This window comes from Phoca vitulina, unplaced genomic scaffold, assembly GCF_004348235.1.
Source record: "Phoca vitulina isolate PV1807 unplaced genomic scaffold, GSC_HSeal_1.0 scaffold5, whole genome shotgun sequence".
In the NCBI taxonomy this organism is placed as follows: Eukaryota; Metazoa; Chordata; class Mammalia; order Carnivora; family Phocidae; genus Phoca; species Phoca vitulina.
The window spans coordinates 70,258,998-70,274,559 of NW_022589708.1; the positions used below are offsets into that span (position 1 = coordinate 70,258,998).

A 15,562-nucleotide genomic window follows, 5' to 3' on the forward strand; every position below is an offset into this window, starting at 1 on the left:
AAGAAAGAAAGAAAGAAAGAAAGAAAGAAAGAAAGAAAGAAAGAAAGAAAAAGAAAGAGAGAGAGAAAAAAAGAAAGAGGGAAAATGTTGAAGGTAGGTTCATTGCACTCAGAGACAAACTCTGTCCCTGTGCCCTCGGGATACACCCTGAACCTTAGCCAGTTGGCTTTGAAAGTCTCACGTGGGTGAATGGGTGCCTGGCTGAGCAGAGCTCCCTCACTTTCCCTGTCCCTGGTGATAGGTGGCCCAGGTGTCACCTGATGCAGAGGAGAGTGGGTTAACGTGTTGAGAACTCACCCCTGCATGTGAGAGCCAACCAGCCGGCTGCGTGGGAGCAGGCTGGGGCTTCAGGAAGCCACGTTTGGTATGGGACTTCAAGCAGCAATTTGGTCAGAGGGAGCTTGGCAGCCCGGAGGAGACATCACGTAAGCCCGGCACGAAAACAACAGAGCTTTGAGGCCAGCGGTTTATGGGTGTTTCCAATAAAGACGCAGAGCCCAGTGCCCCTCTGAGGCGTCCCCAGCACAGGAACACAGCACACATTTATCTAGCCACATTTGCACTTTTAAGCACTTAGGAATATCCAGAGAAGGGGCCTGTGTGCCTTTCCAAGCATCCTGCTGGCCTGCCCCTGAAATCAAAGCTGTGCGGTCAGATGCGGATAGGAGAGAGGGCGGGGCGGAGCCAGGACAGGCATTAAAGGCTCAGGATGAAATGGCTCCTCAGTGGCAGACAAAAGTATGCTTTTTCTTAAACCATGAACCTGGAATGTGCCCTCTGATGATGATTACAGGCCGAATCAACACTCAAGTGATGGAAACCAGGCCCACGCTTTGCTCATGGTGTCCAGGCTGGGACAGCTGTGGCCTAATGAGATCCAGAAGCCTTACCGTGCTCACTAGCAGGTCCTCAGGGGAGGCGGCACCCAGGCGCTGTTCTGAAGGGCTCCCTGCCCAGCTCAGGGGCTCTATAGGTGTGCGCCAGAGTCAACCCCATCCCACCCATGGGCTCTCTGCTTGGGTGACAGGAAGGGGTTGTGGTGCTAGGGTCGGAGCATCTGGACAGAGCTATTCCCGGACCTCCTCCCCAGCTCGAACCGTGCCCCATCTGCCTGCAAATTTCTCAACTACATCTGGAAATGCACGTAAATTGTGCTCCCTTTGCACTTGGTGGAAATGATATTTCTATCTGATACATAATGAAGCCCCATGATAATGCACTCACAATAACGTAAGATCAGATGAATATACAGGGAGGGTGATTGCTCCCTGCCCCCGGGTCATTCCACCTACCTCATTAAAACACAAGCCCACATTCTATGGGACCGAATTCAGGGGGCCCTACTTAGGAATTTACTATATTTTTTTAGTGACCTAAATCATGCATAGAGAAATGCCAAGCATGCCGAAGCCCCCTCCACCTGCTGCCAGGACCACTTCAGTAAGAGACAGCCCTGGTAAGATGCTGTTCTCAAGGACATTTCTACCTGAAGGAGCTTACATTTTATTTTATTTTATTTTTTAATATTTTAAGGTTTTATTTATTTATTTGACAGAGAGAGACACAGCAGGAGAGGGAACACAAGCAGGGGGAGTGGGAGAGGGAGAAGCAGGCTTCCCGCCGAGCAGGGAGCCCGATGCAGGGCTCGATCCCAGGACCCTGGGCGGAAGGCAGACGCGTAACTGACTGAGCCACCCAGGCGCCCCAGGAGCTTACATTTTAAATGCCTGTGGGTCACTGTCACCTCTCAGTGGTCCCCCAGGTAGCGGCTCAACAGTTTACGAGGTGCATGTGGTCTCAGTAATAATGTTTAGTCCCTCGCAGAGTGAAGGGGAGAGAGATGGCTTAACGGATCCTTTCATAGCTCATGAGCGTGATGATTGGGTGCTCACGCCGTTGTGCGCTATGTGCCCCCCTCCAACCTTGTTACGACCTCGGCATGTTACCCGTCTGACATGAACTTGGAGGAAAAAAAAAAAAGATGGCTTAACAGAGAAGTCAGGGCAGAACATTTATTCTGGTCCGCACAGGACTGCAGATCCAGACTTGCCCTTGATAATAAGCTGCTTCCTCACACAGCTCTGGGGAGGGAGTACGGCTGATAATTAATTCTCCACCATTTGGGATAGTATAGATCCAGCTGTTCCTTCCAGCATCGTCTTCCCCATCACCATTATTGGAGCCACTGGTCCTGAGAGCTGAAGCATTCTTGAGAGATTGAAGACCTGCACATCACTAATCTTGCTTCATGTCATTGTCAGTGACAATCTCGAGTGTCAAGGAGCTGTGATTCCTGAACAAGAAAGAAAAGTACCTTCTCCACAGCTTCAGCACAAAAGACGACCTTGAAGAGGAGACATCCAAGTGTGGAGGGGGATAGGAGGAAGGTACCGATTTTCCACAGTTAATATTGTTCAGGCTTTCTGGAAAAGAAATCATGGTACAATTTAGACCTGGCCACAGTCTTGGAGGAAGTTTGCTTCACTATCTGGAGTCCCAGCCTCTTTAAAGGGGCAGAACTCTCCACATGTGACTACAAGGTTGCTGTAGTCCTGTCTGGAGCAGCCCACAAGCAGACAAGTCAACAAACCCAATCTCTTACTCACAAACAGAATCGTGTGAACTTCTCCCTGCCCTCTGGCTTTACCCATAGGAAGTAATTCCAGAATATACTAGAATGTTCTAGAGCTTCCCAAGAATTCTGGAATGCCTATACTCTCCGACCAAGCCTACCCAGCTCTCTCCTCCAGAGCCCTTGCAGACTTTAGAATCTCCCACCTACAGGTTCTTCTCCCACCATGAACTGAACTGGAGTTCAGAGACTGCTTGTACTTCATGTCTGTTAACCTCACCACTCAAATTTATTTACTACTCAGTATGTTCTCACTATACTGCATTTCCTTTTTCTCTAATTTTTAATCACAGTCTACAGTGGATGTGTGAGAGGCAGGAGAGCCCCCACCTCCAGTCTTGTTAGCAATTTGTAGTAATTGTGGGACCTCCCTGACCCCCAGAGGTAGTTATATGCTCCCCCTTTGTGTCCTCAACCTTCAATATAAAAGCTCACTACACTTTTTCACATTCTGTGGTGACTGTCTGATACGCCTTCACTCTAGAAAATAACATTTACTGAGCACTTCCTACCTGACCGTGTTTAACATACATTATTTCCATTCCTTTAAGATAAGTATTCTTTATACTATTAACAGATGAGGAAACTAATGTTCAAAAAGATAAAGTAACTTCTTCAAGATCACACAGAGAAAGACAGAGCAGAGAAAGCAAGCTTCAGCTGGGCAGGCCTGGCTCCAAAGCCAACCTTCTTTCCGTGGCCTCTCAGCAGTCAAAATCCTATAAACCTGGTCTGGGCTCAGACTTTCCCTCTCTGTCCTGGAGGTTAACCCTGAGACTGAGAAGTTTCATGGGACATGGGACTTTCAGTGCTAAAACCAAGACAGTTGTCCATCTAGGGAGTGTGGACAGCTGGACCTTAAAGTGGGCCTCAGGTGTAGAAGGTAGATGCCAGGCAGAGCGGAGCCAAGGGAAAGAACGCCCACTATATGCAAAGACGCCCCCTGCAGGGCAGACACTGTGATGACAAGTCTTCCACCGGGGCAGAGGGTTACAGCTTTAGTCTCCAGGCCAGGACACAATCAGGATCATCTGGAGAGTAGAGACGGGACTTCTCAGTGGGTGAGATACGCCAAACATTGGAGAAACATCCTCAAGTCTTTTTTCCGTGTATATGAATTCAAGGAAGCTAAAACTAGATAAAAATGTTTGAAAATATTCATGGATCCAGTGGACTCACCCACCTCAAATGCTCATCTCTGAGAAGCTTCCAGGTCCACATGCTCCCAGGTCATGACCCAAGGTCCTTGGGGTGCTCCTGATCCTGTGCCTGCTAAGAGCTCCCATACCATAGCTCCCCCCCCAACACACACACACACACACACACTCAATCTCATCAAAGCATTTTGCAGTTTCACTCCACGTTTCTGTACATGCTGTGGCCATGGCTCAGACTAAGTCTCTCCTCCCAGAGCCTTCCTGACTACCTCCTCCCTGTCCGGGTCACCGTCCCTTTCTGTTGTCCATCTATGTTCACTGCAAGGGCCAGTGACTGTGTCTTATTCCTGGGGTTCCCAGTACCCACCCCGGTGTTAGGCAAGCAGATGATCAATGACATGGACACTGCACTGCATAGGGCATGCTGCTAACGAAGTCTCCCAGCTTGAAAGGCGCTCTGCTCCAGGTTGCAGCCACAGGCAAGTCCAGGTTTATAAGCACTAAGCTTACTGTCAGCTTCTAACCAAGGCTACTCAGTCGCTGCTGCCTTGGAGGCCACCCCTTGGTTGCCATGGGAACCAGCCCCTCACAAAGCCTCTGGGGCCCATGGAACTCCCCCCGCACTCCCCGCTGCAGAGCCTTCTCAGATGCTACCGGGGGGACTGCCCAGGTGCCAGACCTCCCTCCAGCACCCCCTTCCCCTTAGAGTTGCCTTGAGCCAGAAGATGGGGGCCGGGCTTCAGCAGAGATCCCCGTACAGCTGTTTTTATGGAGAAATGCGCTCAAAGTTGCAAAGCGACCAGCAGTAAGTGAACTACTGGAACACAACTGGTGAGATAAAGTGGCTTTGCTCTAGGCAGCTGGTTTGAGAAGGGCAAGAACCAAGAAGCAGGCAGATGGGAAAATGGAAGAGGGATCAGGTCTCCTTTCTCCGCAGGGTGGGGGTGGGAAGTCTGATGCTGGGACAGGGGAGCTAGGGAATGTTGCCACCTGCCAGTGGTGGGTCCCAGCAGAGATTTTACCAATTGGCCCTGGAAGGCAATCGGCGGAGTATTTCGAAAAAGAGGGAACTGAGGCTCAGAGACGTTAACCAGACCTACGTTCATTTCTTCTTTCCGGGCACATGCTGCCTGGCCTCCCTTGCAACTAAGAGTGACCATGTGGCTATCCAAGGGATCTGAAAGGAAGTGATGTGGGCCACTTCCAGGCTTGGTCAAATCTCCCACGCACGCCTCCATGCTCTGGTCCTCTCATGGCTGGCTGGACTGATGATGACCCCTGGGCAACCTTGGAAGTGAACAGTGACCTGATGAAGATGGCAGAGCCTCTGCCAGTCCAAGTGCCCAAATGAGTGTGCTGAGTGGGTTGCCCCACAAGTCTTTACACCTGCCCAGAAGTACTAAACTTCTAGTGTGATTATACATGCGGAGGTCTGTTTGTTACAAGTATCCTTCCCTAACTGATACAACAGGACCGTCCTGTCTGGCTTTCAGCTTCCCTGTACCACATGTCACAGGTCAGGACTAATTCCAGGGTGACCGGTGGCATCTGAGATATATAGGCTCCGCTGGACAAGCCCAGAGATGCTGTGCTCAGAGATGTTTTGTTCATTGTAACAGCTGCTTCCTATGCTCTGGAGGACTTCCAAGAAGCTGGCTCCAAGACAGAACATGAGTTGTCCACATGACATGTTCCCAGGGAGATTATGGATTTGCTGCCTGGTGTCTGGTACTTAAAAGGTGTTCTATAAATACCTATTGGATGGATGGATGGATGGATGGAAAATAACTTCTACTATAGGGCTCCTACCACAAGGGAAGGAGAGAAAGTCCTAAATACAGCCATGTGAAGTCTAACTGAGACACAGGAAGGTAGGTAAAGAGAGAGAGCTGTTCACTCCAGTGACAATACCCACTTGCAATCCAGCTGGGTTAAGGGACGTGGGTGACGGGAGATGGACAGGCCCGAGGGGGCAGCTGATGTGCAGTGTTAGTGGTCCCTCCTGCAGGGGAGGCTTCACACCCATCCCTGACCAGGGCTAGGGTTGCCACCTTAGCAAATAGAAACACAGGATGCCCCGTTCAGTTTGAATTTCAAATAAACAACGACTATCTGTCCAGATAAAGCTTGGGACATACTGATCCTAAAAAATGATTCATTTTTCTAACATCTTAAATTGAAATTTAACTGGCTGTCCTGTAATTTGATCTGGCAACCCTTGGCTGCCCAAGAAGGGATCTTGTATGGACAAACGGAGGAGACAGCTGACACGGCCCGGATCAAAGACCATTGCTTCAGGGACGAGCCTTCTCGTCAGGGTGGTTTGCTTCTTGCGCATAACCAGGAGGCAGAAGACCTGTAGCAACTTCATTTGGCCTCTTTCCTGCATTCTGGAAAGTATTCTAAGTATGGAAAATGGTAGGTCTATAAATAGTGGTATAAATTAGAGCAGGAAAAAAAACCAACAGCAACAACAACAACTCTGGCCTTCAGTCCACTAGATCCAGAAAAGAAATCCTTCCAAACCAGTGACTGTTTATTAAATGTGAAACAGCCTCATTCATAATAGAATTTATGGAATGGGAGCACAAGGGGCCTTTCTGTTTTTAACCGTTAGAAGAAGTCTCCATGTTTTTTTCAAGATTCTTAAAACAAACATCATTCACATGTAGTTATTGTCACTGTCAAAAAGCTGATACTTAATAAATAGTCCATCGTCAGCACAGAATTCTCGGTCAGACACTGTTGTTCTCCCCTCCTTAGATTCCACAAAATTTTAGCTTACCTTAATATTCCTGGGAGCCATGGAAGAAAGTTCTAAAAGTAAAGTAAAGTTCTAAAAGTAAAGAAAGTTTTAGCCTCACCCTTCCCACCATCCACACTGATGACATTACAAGTTTACAGTGAAACCTCCTGGGAGAGAAAAAAGGCAAGAGAGCTGAATGGGTGAACCCCTCACCAGCCTGGGTCCGGAGGACTGGTCAGATATCTGGTACCACATCCTGCCTGGTGTGATGATGCCTCATGTTAGTGACAAGATTCAGAGCTGCATCTAAGCATCACATTGTGACAGAAGCTCCCATCACATCACCCCCATCGGCCACGTGTTTTACTTGTCATTGTCCCCCACTGCTGTCCCTATTTTAAGGCTTGCCTCTCCGCAGGCCATTCTCAACCCAGCGGCAGTCAGAGGGATCTTTGTAAAATGTCATTCTCCCATTTTAAACTTTCCAATGATTCCCTAGCCTTCTAAAAAAATATATCCAAACCCCTTCGCGTGGTCTACAATGCACATGACTCGACCCCTCTGACCTCACTTTCTTCTAGTCTCCCGCACGACATTCACCCCAGCCTACCAACACTGGTCTGCCTTCTGCCCCTCAAACACACCAACCCTGAGCCCTGCTTAGGGCTCTGCATGAACTGCTTACTGTGCTTGAAAAATTCTTGCCCTGGGTGTTTGGCTGGCTGCTACCTTTTGTCATTCAGGTAACAGCTTAAAATTACCTTGAAAAGCAGCTTTTCTAGATCAGGAGACCTACAGCAAGTCCCTCCTAGATCCCTCCCGATCTCCTCACCCTATTTTATTTTTATCATCACACTTAGCACTAGCTCATAATTTTTCATTTATCTGCGTATTGTCTCTGTATCCTCAAAATAGAATGTAAGTTCTGGGAAGACAGAGACCCGATTTGTCTTATTCAACCCATAACCCGGTACCTAGCACAGCATGTAACATAGAGTAGGCTGTCAATACATGTGTCTTGCAGGAACCATGAAGAAATCCTCATGAAGACAGCATATACACAGACTAATAATACTAGCAAATATTTATCCAGGGCTTGCCACATGCTTGAGCACTTTACATGTATAATTGATTCTCCTAATCCTCACGATGGCTCTCGGAATTCTATTACACATTATCCCATTTAACAGACAAAGGCCTGGAGCACAGGTGGGAAAAATAACTTGCCCATGACCACACCAAGACTAAGCAGTTGCCTGGAGAACCCCAAAGAAAGCCCAAATCCTGGGACATAAACGGGACTGAGTCCAAGCCAGTTTCTGGAAGATAGTCCCTGTGAGGCTTTTTGTTGTCTATGGTGCTTGGTTTCATACCATTTGCAGAGTTCTGGTCATATGTTAGGAGGAAAGAGAACCAACCATGATTTGGCAAGAATTATGAGAGAGCCAAAGACAGAAGAGGAAGGAGGCCAGCAAAGACCTCAATCAACCACTGTCTTCTGTGTCCACCCATCTGTCCATTTGTCATTCACTCAACACACGTGTTTTGAGCACATAACCACCACCAGGAACTATTCTAGGCACGTTTGTCCATCAAGAGGTGTTAAGAACTGTAGAGGCACAGAAACCAGGTGGAGGAATATGGGGTGCCAAGGCTAGAATGCTGCTTTATAGGCTTCCTCAGGGGGTCTGGGAGCAGGGAATTCTAGGTATGGGGATAGCAAGCATTGAGGCCCTAAGGCTCGGGAACACACCTGGTATATCTGGAAGATAAGCAAAGAATGGGTCTGAGACAGAGCAGTGGGGAGGGACAAGGTCAGAGGAGAAGAGAGAGGGCTTACAGGTGTTGTAAGGTATTTCGATTTTACTCTGAGTCCATGGGAAGCAATGGTTTGGCTTAACAAGTTTAGAGAATCCATCTGGCTGCTCAGAGACCATGGGGGCACCAGCAGAAAGCGGAATACCAACTATGGCGGGGGTTCTGCCCCCTGGTGGACATTTGGCAATGTCTGGAGACATTTTTGGTTGTCCCAACTTGAGGTGAGAGGGGAGGGTGCAAGTGCCATCTGGTGGGTAGAAGCCAGCGACGCTGCTGACCATCCTACAGTGCACACAAAGCCCCCACCGGAGAATTACCCAGCCCAGAATGTCACTGGTGCTGAGGTTGAGAAATCCCGAGTTCAGAGATTACTACAATAATCTAGGCAAGAGATTTTACTCATCAAATGGGTGCTAAGCATCCACGATGTGCCAGGCAATGCACCGGGAACTGAAGATACCACAACAAACAAAACAGACAAGGTCTGTGCCCTCACAGAGCTCACGCTGCAGTGATGGTGGAAGCTCAGAACAGGGTGGAGAGAGATGGCAGGGTGCGGATGGCTGGACTTCTTAAATGTCTGTTGAAAGCAAAACTGACAGTTTGCTCAGAAGTGGATATGCAGAAAGAAGAGTCAGAGTTGACCCCAACGCTTTGTCCCGAGCAGTTAGTACAGAGTTGCCATGTATTAAGACAAGGACCCCTGGAGGAGAAAGCGATTTGAGGTTTGGAGCAATCAGAGGTTCTGTTTTGGATATATTAAGTAGACATGAGGGAAACTAGATATTTTAGTCTGAAGGTTTTAAAAAAAAGGCCTGGAGGTAAAAAAAAAAAAAAAAAAAGTCAGAGACAAAATCTTCGTAACTGGCAAATGTAAAGAAGAATACTCAGGGATTCAGTTTAAATGTAAGAACACGCCCAAGAGATCCTCACACCAAGCCTGAGCTCTCCCCCTTGAGGAGGCTGGGGAGGACCCAGCAACAGAGGATGAGTTGGGAAGACAGCAGGTGGGCGGAGTCTTGTTGGAAGCCAAATGAAGAAAATGTTCCAGGAGAAGAGAGTGGTCAAACCATGCTAGGTAATTGATCTCATGCAAGGAAGAAAATTTAAATACCACCCAGCCCCATTTCTAACACTGTAAATTGTTCTGTTGAGCCCATCACAAAACTTGATCTGCCTATTGCTGCCTTATCCATTCAGTCCCTCCAGGATAATTACTGAGCCTGTATCCTGATCAATAAATTAAACTGGATGTTGCATAAGATGCAAAAAATGATTAATACATAGTTTCTGTCCTCATGAAGGTTTCTATCTGCTAGAGAAAACACAACATCCACAAAAGCTTCTGTCACATCAAAAGAAGGAATTAATCCGTTGGTACTCCCTGGGTATCTACTAAACTCATAGCATTCTTGTGGTTAAAAAGCTCTTTCTGCCCATGGGTCCTGTCCCCGTGCTTTAATAAAGCCACCTGTTTGCACCAAAGATGTCTGGAGAATTCTTTCTTGGCCGTTGGCTTCGAACCTTAACGTCTGGGCACCTGGGTGGCTCAGTGGGTTAAGGGTCTGCCTTTGGCTCAGGTCATGATCCCAGAGTCCTGGGATCGAGTCCCGCATCGGGCTCCCTGCTCAGGGGAAGCTTGCTTCTCCCTCTCCAACTCCCCCTGCTTGTGTTCCCTCTGTCAAACAAATAAATAAAATCTTTAAAAATATATATATATATATACAAGAGAAATGTAAGACAAAGGCTTTTGTCTCATGGAATTTACAATACAGTCGAGGAGACTGGGGTAAACACAAATGAAATATTTAGAGAAGAAATAAAAGTAAACCACTATAGTGTAAAGTGGGAATGCCTTAGGTGTTTGAAGAAGGAGGAAACCATTCATATTTAAAGGCTCTCTTTATGAACTCCAGCCTGAAATGCTTCCCTTTTGCCGTGGTCCACATATGTGTGGGGGATGGGAGTCACACGGAAGTTGGGGATCAGGCAAGAGGATGTGAATAAATCAGCATCTGACCATGACAACCTCTGAGAAAGTGGCCCCAAAGCATGCTGGCCACCCGCTGCTGGTTGGAGGAGACTTCTAGATGTTCAGCCTCATGATTAAGCATCTACTAGGACTGGCAATGGAAGTGGAATTCAGGCCAACATGGAGCTGAGATATCTTGGTGTCTCTTCCCATTCATTAGCTCCCAGCTGTTATTTCCCCCAGAAGTAACCAGATAAAAGAGTTTTTGCATTTGAAATGTTGAGGCTTTGGAAAAATCAATTTCCACACCATTTTCTCCCTCAGTCTGATATAGTAACCCAAAATACTTCTCAATTTTGTATACCCAAACATTACAGTGGGAAGTTCATGCATTTCTGCATAATGTAACCAAATCCTCATATTATACTGAACCAAGCTTCGGTGCTCACAGGAACTCTTTGTGTAAGGGGCAAATGAGCCTCAAAGGACAATCAGTCATTTGCCTGTTTTAGCCTAATTTCTGGAGTACAGCCTGGGCAGTAAAACAGTGGCCTGTTGGGCATGTGTAAGTAGAATATGGTGCAAGTTATTATAAAATTTATATGCCTTTTTCTGTACAAATTTCAAATAATTCTTAAGGTAAATGTGTAGTAGAGAAGGGATCAGAGAAACCATATATTCTCTTTTTGTGCTAATTCCTGAAATACTGTTTCATTACAACTCAAGATAACTCAGAAGGAAGATGGAAGGACAAATTATTTCAAGAAAATATCTACTTCCTCTATCTCCCCTCCTCTTCTTTCTCAAGTCAGTTTGCCTTATCAACAGTAAGATATTCCAATTATCTGTTCTGTCAACATCCCACCAAAGCCAAAGGAAACATGATCATTTGCTCTGGTCCAAATAAATATGGGAGTAGATTATTTTTTTCAAACAGCAAAGGACCGTAGAGTTAGAAATTACCTACAAAGTCTGGAAGGCTTATACAGCCATTATCAGGAAAATTCCTTAAAGTCTCTTTCTTTAACAAAGAAACAATTAAAAAAAAAAGACCCATATTTTTATTTTTCACAGTGTGAAGCCATCCTGTTCTCTTTGAGCCCAGTTCTAAATTGGAAAATTCAGAAAAATAAATTATAAATACCCAAGATCAATTGATTTCTTATGAATGTGATTTTTCTTATCTGACATGTTTTCCATAAATTAGGATAATGTTGCTGTGTTTTTAGATTAAAAGACCCAGTTCAATATGCCTGTCCGCAGAAGAGGAAATGAAACATCTGCTTCGAGCTTCCATTAGGAAGATGACTTACGACAGGCAACTGTCAAGCAAGGCGTCTGGATTCTGATGGTGCTGGTTTAGATCATGGTGCTGAAAGTCTTCAAGAATCCAATGAGAGTCATAGAACCTTACCACAGCCCTTCCCCACCCTCCACCCCCAGGAACAACATGAACAATAGGGATGTACACATGTACAATCCTGAGGATAATTTTAGGGTTTTTGAGCTTCCTCACCCTCAAGCTCCAGACCTGTATCCTACATCCATTAGCTTCAAGCCATCTGATCTGGGTCAAATGACTTGTTCTCTTTTAGGTTCACTTTCCCCCTTTGTAAAATGGGCATGTAATAATGACATCTACTTCATCGGTTTGTTCTGAAGGTTAAATGAGTAGATACATCTGAAGCCCTTGGCACAATGCCTTGCCCATGATGACAACTAGCTATTGTTAGCTGTTATTTTCATGCTTGGGCCATGAGGTTAAGATTCCCTGGTTAAAAAGAATAATATAGGTACTTTATAGTTTATTGATACCATTTTTCCAAAAAACCCATATTACAGGTTTTATGGAGTAAGAGTTAAAAATATGGGTTTACTTTACAATGTTCATAATTTACTTTAAAATAGTTTGACATTGAGGGGCGCCTGGGTGGCTCAGTCGGTTAAGCGGCTGCCTTCTGCTCAGGTCATGATCCCAGGGTCCCGGGATCGAGCCCCGCATCAGGCTCCCTGCTCAGCGTGGAGCCTGCTTCTCCCTCTCCCTCTCCCTTTGCCTGCCTCTCTGCCTATTTGTTCTCTTTCTCTCTGTCAAATAAATAAATAAAATCTTAAAAAACTAATAATAATAAAATAGTTTGACATTGAGCATGAGAGCAGGATTTTGTATTAGTGGAAACCTCAACTCTAGGGGCATTTAGTTGCCCTTAGAAATCCAAGGGCGGGACCCCTGGGTGGCTCAGTTGGTTAAGCATCTGCCTTCGGCTCAGGTTATGATCCCAGTGTGCTGGGATCGAGTTCCGCCTTGGGGTCCTTGCTCAGCGGGGAGCCTGCTTCTCCCTCTGCCTGCTGCTTACCCTGCTTGTGCGCTCTCTCTCTGGCAAATAAATAAATAAAATCTTTAAAAATAAATTTAAAAAAAACAAGGGCAATAGAGAAATTCAACCTCCAAGGGTGGACAGCTGGGATTACATCAGAAAAGCATCAGCTCCCCGATCTCAATCGCCACCTGAGGCTTTGAAAATTAAGATAGTGAGTATCAGAAGTGAGTTTCTATTGGTGAAATGAGAGGCTTGCTGGTCTACATGGTGAATATTAGAAATAGGCTCTCAATATTAAAATTAAAAGTATTCAAGTTTTGAGGACTGGGTAGATATTGGGAAGGTGCTCCCCAGCCCATGCGTGAACGGACTGTAGGAATCCAGTGAGGCCTGAGGCCATGTCCATAGGGATGGCATTGAATGTTGTAGCTTCTGACTCAAGGGAAGCTTTTAGACAAGAGGTGGAATCCTCAAGCTCACAGTTGTATGAACTGTCCTGGGCCTGCTTTCTAAAGGAATGTTTGTTTAATAAAAGATCTGCATCTGTGGCCAAATTTGGTCTGAGAATTACTTTCTTAATAACAAGATAATGAGGTTGAGGACATAGCTAATTCTCACCCACCTTAAATGTCCCAGTGCCATCATATACCCAAAATTACCCATGAGTTGTGGTTGGACCTTTTGGATAAAGTCAGTTCACAATGACTTTAAAATAAGATAGACTTGAATTTGGATCTGGGATATGCTCATTCCTAGCTCTTTGACCTTGGGCAAATGTCCTCACCTGGGGGTTATTAGAGGATTAAATAAGATAAGCCCTACAAAGCACAGTGAAAGGGTAATAAAAGCATTGTCATGGTTATTATTAAGTGTTTAGGGATTCTCATTTCTCCTAATTATAAGTGGCTTTTCAATATCCCTTGATTTTCATTTTCCTTGGTGATTTACACAGAGCTGTAAGTCAAAACTGTCCACTCTTATGCTTTTGTAATCTATGTTGCTCTGGTGATTCCTCTACCTCTCTGACTGCTTACTGTCCCATTAGAATAAATGTTCCTCAAGGGCAATCTTGTCCCTCTTTGTCACTGTTGATGCCCAGCACTTAGCCCTAGGCCTGGGATATGGTAGAGGCACTCTAGGAACTTAATTACATAGTGATTCTCTTCTCACCCAGGCTCAAAACCAGTTCTTTTTTATTCTCCTTCTCCTTTCCCTGTTCCCATGAAACCATTCATGCTCCCTCTTTGTTATTTATTCATAATGTTATATCTTCCACTCTCTTCTCCATCTGCTCTGCCGCCATCTTAGTCTGGGCTCCATCTTGCATTTAAACCATTGAAATTGTCACCTACCAATTATCTCCAGCTTGTTCCTCCTCCCCCACCTAGTTATTTCCTTTCTTCAACTATCTTCAACAAAGCTGCCAGATTAAAGATTAAAAATTAAAATCTTGCTTCACACAAGTCATCATTCTTTCAAAAACAAAAACAAACACTTTCAACAACTCTCTACTGAAAGCATCCAGATCCCGTAGACTGGCTGGCAACTGAAGTGTCCACAACCTAACCCATGGCCTTTCCTTTTTTTTTTTTTTTAAATTTTTTTATTGTTATGTTAATCCCCATACATTACATCATTAGTTTTAGATATAGTGTTCCATGATTCATTGTTTGTGCATAACACCCAGTGCTCCATGCAGAACGTGCCCTCCTCAATACCCATCACCAGGCTAACCCATCCTCCCAACCCCCTCCCCTCTAGAACCCTCAGTTTGTTTTTCAGAGTCCATTGTCTCTCATGGTTCGTCTCCCCCTCTGATTTCCCCCCATTCATTCTTCCCCTCCTGCTATCTTCTTTTTTTTTTTCTTAACATATATTGCATTATTTGTTTCAGAGGTACAGATCTGTGATTCAACAGTCTTGCACAATTCACAGCACTCACCATAGCACATACCCTCCCCAATATCTATCACCCAGCCACCCCATCCCTCCCACCCCACCCCCCACTCCAGCAACCCTCAGTTTGTTTCCTGAGATTAAGAATTCCTCATATCAGTGAGGTCATATGATACATGTCTTTCTCTGATTGACTTATTTTGCTCAGCATAACACTCTCCAGTTCTATCCATGTCGTTGCAAATGGCAATATCTCATTCCTTTTGATGGCTGCATAATATTCCATTGTATATATATACCACATCTTCTTTATCCATTCATCTGTCGATGGACATCTTGGCTCTTTCCACAGTTTGGCTATTGTGGACATTGCTGCTATAAACATCAGGGTGCACGTACCCCTTCGGATCCCTACATTTGTATCTTTGGGGTAAATACCCAGTATGCAATTGGGCCGCAGGAAATTCTAATGCATATGCCCCATACAGACATTCTGCGCTACCTATCAGCATGGCATCTAAATGCTTAGGCAAGGAAAACAAGAAGAAAGGAGGATAAACTTCTCCTGGGACTCTGGTCTATTGGTGTGCCAAACCAAATTTTTAATTTGGAGAGCAATTCTGCAGAAAATGAGCAGAAACTGCTATCTAAACATTTTAATAAGAATAAGCCCCCAAGCCAATAGGCAATTGAGTGCACTGCTTTCTAGTAATTTCATTTATACAACAGCTCCACAAGCTGTTTCTCTCTCCATATTCAGATAACCCTCGCCTCTAGGGTGACCGTAAAAATGATATTTTAATAATGTGTCACATCTGTGATCAGAAATACTTAATGAAACACTCTTGTGATCCTATGGTAACAAACTTCAAAGAACTATTTCCAGATTTAGACAGGACCAGTTTGCTTTTTGTGGTAACTTTCATCAGCACATTTTTCCAAGGTTGTCTGCAAGAAATCATACCTAAAGATAAGTACTCAGGGTGAGGTCCAGCATTTATTTCAGCTGTGAGGCCTTTCTGG

The 15,562-nt window shown here is 45.4% G+C and overlaps 1 non-coding gene across 1 annotated transcript; it reads left to right on the top strand.

The window, feature by feature from the left end:
* The first annotated feature begins 1,852 nt into the window (after window positions 1–1,852).
* On the top strand, window positions 1,853–1,956 carry LOC116631841. Its single transcript, XR_004299290.1, has one exon. It is a non-coding gene; the product is annotated as a small nucleolar RNA U13 (small nucleolar RNA).
* The last annotated feature ends 13,606 nt before the right edge of the window (window positions 1,957–15,562 follow it).